At 41.4% G+C, this 7260-nt stretch overlaps 1 pseudogene; it reads left to right on the forward strand.

Annotated features, from left to right (window-relative positions):
• Nucleotides 1–1757, forward strand: LOC120588310 (protein LDOC1-like; annotated as a pseudogene).
• The last annotated feature ends 5503 nt before the right edge of the window (nucleotides 1758–7260 follow it).

Raw genomic sequence — 7260 nt, forward strand, 5'->3', positions numbered from 1 at the left:
CGGGCCCGCCCCGCGGAGGAAGCCTTCCGGAAGTCACTGCGCGCTGCCACGAAGTGAGATTCCTCCGCCGATCGCAGCGCTTGGTCCTGCGGCTTCGTACCGGTCTACCCTAGATTCTTCCCTTCCCACCCGCCTTCTCAAGTGTGCTGTCTGCCGCTTCTCTGGCCAACAGACTCAGCGACCCTTCCCACCGCCACTCGGACCTAAGCCCAGTCTGCTCTGCTAGAACCCGACCGTGCTGCCGACGGGGTCCGCCCCCGACACGCACTTCCGTCGACGCGGAGGCAGGGACTGAGCCGGGAAGGGAGCAGGGCGAGCGGCTGGCGGTCATGATGTAGGCCCTCCTGACACAGAACCATGCCTTGCGCAGGGAGAACAACGATCTCATGAACTGGGTGCGGCGGCTGCTGTGCGAGAAAGCCAACCTACTGGCCCAGGTGCGTCCGCCGGCCTGCCCCGTGGCCTTTCCCGAAACGTTTACAGGCGACTCCACCCGGCTTCCGGAATTTTTGATCCAGGCGGCCGCTTACATGAGGTTCTTCGAGGCCAGATTCTCGAACGACACCCTAAAGGTGGCATTTTTAATCAGCCGCTTCTCTGGGGCGGCAGAGGAGTGGGTAGTACCCTACACTGAGAGGGAGAGCCCCATCTTAAGTCATTACCCGCGTTTCGTGGACGCGCTGAAACGGGCCTTTGGCAGGAATGGTTAGAAAACAACTGAGTCTGGACCGCTCGTGTCTGGAGGGATGGCTGCGAGCCACTGCTCTCCGCACAAACTAGGCCCTGCTTGGCTTTGATTCACAAAGAGCTCTCCAGTTCCCAGCTGCTGGGCCCCGACACTTGCTTGGAAAGTTTGGCGGTCGCTTGTTTCTACCATCCCACTGCCTTTGCACTCTGCCCAGCAACCCAGTCACAGGCTAGGGGCCTGTTAGAAATTAAATGGACCACCCAGGATTACGCCCTTTCCATATGGGAAGACTATTGCTGACCGCCCTTGAAAATCAGGGCCAAACTGGGAAGTGCCTGCGTTTGCTACACACCCCACGGACACAGATTTGGATAGCTCAGGCCCTGGGATAGCGTCCAGGTTTAGTGTGTAGTGTGCCTGGCACCCAAACTTTGACATTTCTCTTCCTAAGAACCAGTTTTACACATACTTCATTTCTGTTCTGAAAACACAAGATCATAGATTGTGCATTTGGTTAGAGAAATTCAGGCACTTGACACTACATGGGAAAAAAATATTTACTTTTAAAAATTTAAATATATATGTCTTACATTACCATATGCCAAGTATTGTTCTTGGTGTTACAGGAGAAACAAAGATGAATAAGACAAAGTAGATGTCCTCAGAAACAGTTGTGTTCTGAGAAAAAATTTGAAGTGCATATTCTAATGTCTGGTAAAGTAATGCTTTTGAGTGTAAAGAATGGCACATTTTGTTTTTTGGGGTTTTTTTTATGACCTTTTTTATTTTTTGCCCCATAGTTTAAAAATATATGTTAAAAACATGCAACTTAGAAAGGAGACAGAAAACCCACTTGAGCAAATTTTATGTTTGCTGTTCAATCTGGTGAGGATGATGTTCTTTAAAATGCAGATAACTGGTGGCAAAAAAAACAAAATGGGTTGGTGTATTCTTTGAATTGTATCCACTTGGCTTTATTTCTTTGTTAAATAACTTAGCTCCCTCATTTTTTGTAAATAACATTTTGGCCTGTTTTTCTATAATTAAAGGCATTACTTGATCATTAAAATCTGGTTCAAAATTCTGTGATTCTTATATAACCAAAGAATGGGTAAGAAATGGAAGGAGTCACTGCAATCTTCTAAGGAGGAAAATTCATAACTATTTTTTCTTAAAAGTCCATGGGTTTTATTATTTTGGTAGTCAGTATAATCTCACTGAAATGTCTTCTTGAATTCCTGGTTAGCCATTTTCATATTCAGAAAAATTAATCACTGCCTCCTTGGACAATTTATATGAGGACCATAGGAAAAACCTAATTATATTGTTGCAGGGTGTGATTAAAGACAGGTTATGGCAATTAGTTTATCGTTGCTAGTTAGCATTACAAGAATTCATAAGGAGACTGGGTCCTCAACATCACCTCTTCTATACTACACTTTTGTAGTACATAAGTGTAACTGATATGTACTAACAAAATAAACTGAATCTTGGGCCGACTGGCTGATGATTTCAAAACAGTATTTTTCTGACAGTAAAAAAATCTACAGATGATAGCACCAAAATTATTTTCAATAAACCTCACAAGAGCACATATTTGATAGGATACAGAAACTTTCTAATGGAAGATCCGTATCAAGACATAATTAGTCAAATAGAGCATGAAAAAATGTAACTCAAGTCAAAATATCTCATACTTAATTTTCTATAGCTACCTCTTTTTTGTTGAGGATCACTAGATCACCAAAAGTAAATAGGAGAAGAAAGTACTTGAGGCTTGCTTATAGTTACACATAGAGAAAGGAATAGGGAGAGAAGGTCACTGGTAAATGATCCACGTAAGATTTTTCCACAGCTGAAATCAAGTCATAACAGGTTATGATCAAGTCATCGTTTTCTTTAGTCTTCTGCTGAATGATCTCCAGGGAATCGTTCCTCATTGGTTCTTTATCAGGCTCACTTAGATGGCCAACAGGCTACTGGGACCTTAGGACCTGAGCAATGTCCTCACCTGCTAGATTTTCTCTTCTGAGTGGGCCTTTAATGCTTGGTATCTGATCTTAACATTTTAATTCATAATATGTAATTCTCAGTATACTTCTTCAGCCATTCTTCATTCTCAGGATAGCCTTCAATCCTTTATGCTTCTCAAATCCCTTGAAAAGGTCAGAAAAAGATGTGTTCCATGAAGTATCTGTAGTAAGTTGAAGTGCTTTCAAACCTAGATTTCAGCTTTGACAAGTTCCTTCTGTTTCTGAGCTCTCTTTATCACTGGGGGTAGTCCCTAAAAAAAAAAATTTGTCTATAACTTTCCCCATTTCCAGGCATTTCATGTGGAGCTCCTCATATTTGCTTTCCAATTCCAGATTTTCGATTTGCATAGCTTTAACCACCATGTTCAGGTCCTTCTGGGTAAGCTGCAGTATATCTATTATGGGACCAATGGACAGACAGCCTGAGGACATATAAGGGAGACTCCATCACAGGAATATCCAGAGCTCCTAAGAAATCAAATGCTGCTAGCCTTGCTTTAGGTGAACTTCCTCAGGAAGTCTTGGCATCATGAATGCTGTTTGTCTCCTGGGACCACAGAAACCAATTTATTAGGGCTATCTTTCAGTAGTGTGTCAAATGTGAGATATAAAAGACCTTACCAAAGCAGACTCCTTAAATGAGGATATTTCAAGCTGCTTCAAATAGTCCATCTCAGCCTTGGTGCCTAGAACTTCAGCTGGTACTCTGAAGCTCTTCTGTCTGAGGTCCGCGGCAGGCCCCGGCTTGTACTGAGAGGAGAGCAGGGCCCACTGCCTGAACTGCTTATGTAAACTGATGCACTCGAACCCACTGTTCCTCCCCCACCCGCTGCTCTCAGAGTATCCCCTGAAAGTATCTTTTTATCCTCAAATGATTCCAATTTGCATCCAAAATTGAGGAGCACTGATGAAGGATAGATTAGTCCCCTAGTAGAGAGCCTGGGGTCCGTGTGAAAAATGGCACAATTTTCTAGTTTCTCTTTAGTTTGGCTTGTATGACCTGACTTGCACATTTTGTGACCTACCAGAAAATCAGAGAATTCTTCATATATTAGAGAATGTACTCCAGCCAAATGAGCAGATTTTTTTATAATGCTTTTGCTTTTATTTTCCTCTATGATGCAGATTAAGATCTGACTATCTTGGCGAAACTAAGGTTCTAATATCTTTATTCCAAACATCTTAATTTCTTGCCAGTAAATTGAAGGTAATGTGCTAGCAGAGCAGGTGACTGCCTATGTAATGCAAACTTTAGATATCTATTAATTCAGGTCAAATAAAATCCTCTTGCCTAGATCCTTTTAAAATGGCCTGTTCTCAACAGTTCTCTACAGCAGCAGTCCCCTACCTTTTTGGCATCCAGGACCAGTGTTCTTATGAGAATTTAATGCCTGATGATCTGAGGTGGAGCTGAAGTGGTGAAGCTAGCGCTGGGGAGCAGCTGCAAATACAGATGAAGCTTCGCTCTCGCCCGCTGCTCACCTCCTACTGTGTGGCCCAGTTCCTCATAGGCCACAGACATGTACCAGTCCTCAGCCCAGGGTTGGGGACCCCTGCTCTACAGTAATTCTCCAACTTTAGGGAGCATCAGCATCACTTGAAGGGCTTATTAAGAAAACACAAATTGCTTGGCCCTACCTCCAGAGTTTCTAATTGACTAGGTCCAGGTGGGGTACATTTCTAAAGTTCCTAGGTGATGCTCATGCTGTTGGTGTAAGGGTAAAACAAATTATAAATAAGAAAAATATTCATGCTAAGCGAAATAAGCCAGACAGAAAAAGTTGAAAACCATGTGATATCACATATATGGGATATAAACCTAAAAGCAACAAACAGGACAAACAGACTCGTGGATACGGACAATAGACTAGTGATTACCAGAGGGGAGGGCGGAAGGAGGGAGGAAGATGAGGTGAAAGGGGTCAAATATGTGGTGACAGAAAGAAATCTAACTGGACAATGAACATACAATGCAAAATATGTATGACTTATTGTTGAATTGTACACATGAAACTTACTGGGTTTTTTAATATGCCCACACATTCTTTCTCTTCTCTTCAAAAGATAGAGTTTATTTTCCCTTATTTGTGGGCCAGACTAAGTGATTTGCTTCTAGTGAGTAGAATGTGTCTGAAGTGATGGTGTATAGATTCTAAGACTAGATTATAAAAGGTAGTGTGGCTTTCATGTTGGTATCTCCTGGATTCTTAGCTCCGGGCAAAGTCAGATGCCATGTTGAGAGGACACTAAAAGAGTTCCATGTGGTTAAGGAACTGAGGCCTCCAAGAACTGATATAAACTTACCAAGTGGGGGTACCATCTTGGAAGCAGATCCTTGAGTCCCAGTCAAGCCTTCAGAAGATGGCAGCCCAGCCAACATCTTGACTGAAACCCTAGAAAAGACCCTAGGCCAGAAGTAGCTAGCTAAGCTGCTCCTGAATTCCTGACCCATGATTCCTGTGGAATCATACATGTTTATTTTAAGCCACAAAGTTTTGGAATATTGTTATGCAGCAATAATGATACACACATTATCAAACATATATTATGGATGGAGAAAAAAAGTTGCAATGATGGAATAAGACGAGGTGTTTGTTAGTCCTACAGCACTAAGTCTGGGCTCTGACTTAGTTACTGCGTATGACTGGGGAGGAGGGAGCACATTCAAGGTGTGACTCAACTCTTTTCTTTCCAGGATTCTTAATGTTGGGACATACACGAAAGGACAGATTGACAAATGAAAATAAAGCAGCATTACTGATTAATTCCTAGGCAAACACCCTGTAATGTAGGGCTTCTAATAGACTTGGGGACTACATGGGACTTCATACATCTCTTCAGGATTTTAGGCAGCTGAGGCCTGGATTGCGATAACTCAAATGAGAAAGGAAAGGGTTTGGGTCTAAGGAAGAGGCAACAGAAGTGGAAAAGAGGGGATAGATTTGAAGTATGTTTTAGAGATAGAAACGACAAGCTTTACAGATAAGATGTGGGATGTATTTCTTCACCTCTCCCATTCAGGAATATTGGAGGTTCCATTTCCATTTTCTACATCTCCTTTTTCGTTCCCAAGGAAGGAGGAGGGGTAAAGTGATTGGTCAGAGCTCACTTGTCTTTAGACATCCTTTTCCCTGTGGGTGGGATCTGGAGACACTTCCTATGCTCAGGCAGAGCTGGTCCTCTGGTGCTTATTGTTACTCTGCAGCATGGCACTATGCCAGTAGGCTCCTAACTACATCTCTTTTTACTCCCTTCCAGTCCATTGTCCACACTGGTCATGGTTTTTTTGTTTGTTTAATTCCCCAAGTAGTTCATTTGCTTACCTAAAGAGGCTGGAAGTCTATTTTTGGCCTACAACAATGGGGATATTAGTAAAAAGCTTTTCCAGTCAAGTTTGTTCTTTGCTTTGATGTATGGATGGCATTGTCATTATCATGATATGATATTGCATACATCTCAGATTTCTCTCACTGGAGTTCATTGTTTGAAGCCACCCCTTTGTCAGGTGACTGTAAATATCTGCGTCTAAATAAATAAAGCCACACACAATCTCCAGTTGTCTTAAAAATGAAAATATATATATATAGGTTGATAGAGATATTTTCTATTTTTAAAAGACATTAAAAATGAAACCAAAAATCTTCATTATAAGTTATGAAAAATGCATCGACTGACCTTTGAAGCTCAAGCAAGCTCAAAAAGAACAAGATAATTAAAGAAGACAAAAAGTCCAAAAAAATATATGAAGCTTGACTAATGAGCATGTTTAAAATAAATGTATCTTCATGAGTTACTGATTCTCTTACAATTCATGAATGCTGAGAAAAACAAAACAAGGAATGATATGTAAAAGGTCATCAAAAGCAAGGAAGACACAACCAGCTCATTGCATATCTTGTAACATTAAAGTTCTAGAAGAGCAAAAAGCAAAAGGAGATAACAGAAAGAGGTCTGTCCTTGGTTGAATAATGTCTCCCTAAATTTCATATCCACCTAGAATACGATGTTATACAGCAACAGGATCTTTGCAGATTTAATTAGTTAAATTAAAATGAAGTTATACCGAATTAGGGTGAATCCTAAATCTAATATGACTGGTGTCCTTATAAGAAGAGGAGAGAAAGCAGAGACACAAAGACACAAAGGGAAGAAAGGCGTGTGACAACAGAGGCAGAGATTTAGTGATGCAACTGCAAGCCTAGGAAAGCCAAGGATTGCTGGCAACCACCAGAAGGTAGGAGAAAGAACAGATTCTTCCCTAGAACCTTAGAGGGAGCATGGCTTTACTGACTCCTTAATTTCAGACTTTAGGCCTCTAGAACTGTGAAACAATATATTTTTGTTCTTTTAAGCTACCCAGTTTATGGTACTTTGCGACAGCAGTCCTATTAACTAATATAAGAGCCAAAACCAAAACAATTTAAATTAGTATTTAATTTCAGAAAGTAAATAATGCCTTAAAGAAAAGAACATGGAAAGATCATAGTGACCAGAGCCATGATTCCTAATTTAAATATTGAATTCAGTGTTTGTCAAAAT

The sequence above is a fragment of the Pteropus medius genome, unplaced genomic scaffold (genome assembly GCF_902729225.1).
Source record: "Pteropus medius unplaced genomic scaffold, Ma_sr-lr_union100, whole genome shotgun sequence".
Classification (NCBI taxonomy): Eukaryota; Metazoa; Chordata; class Mammalia; order Chiroptera; family Pteropodidae; genus Pteropus; species Pteropus medius.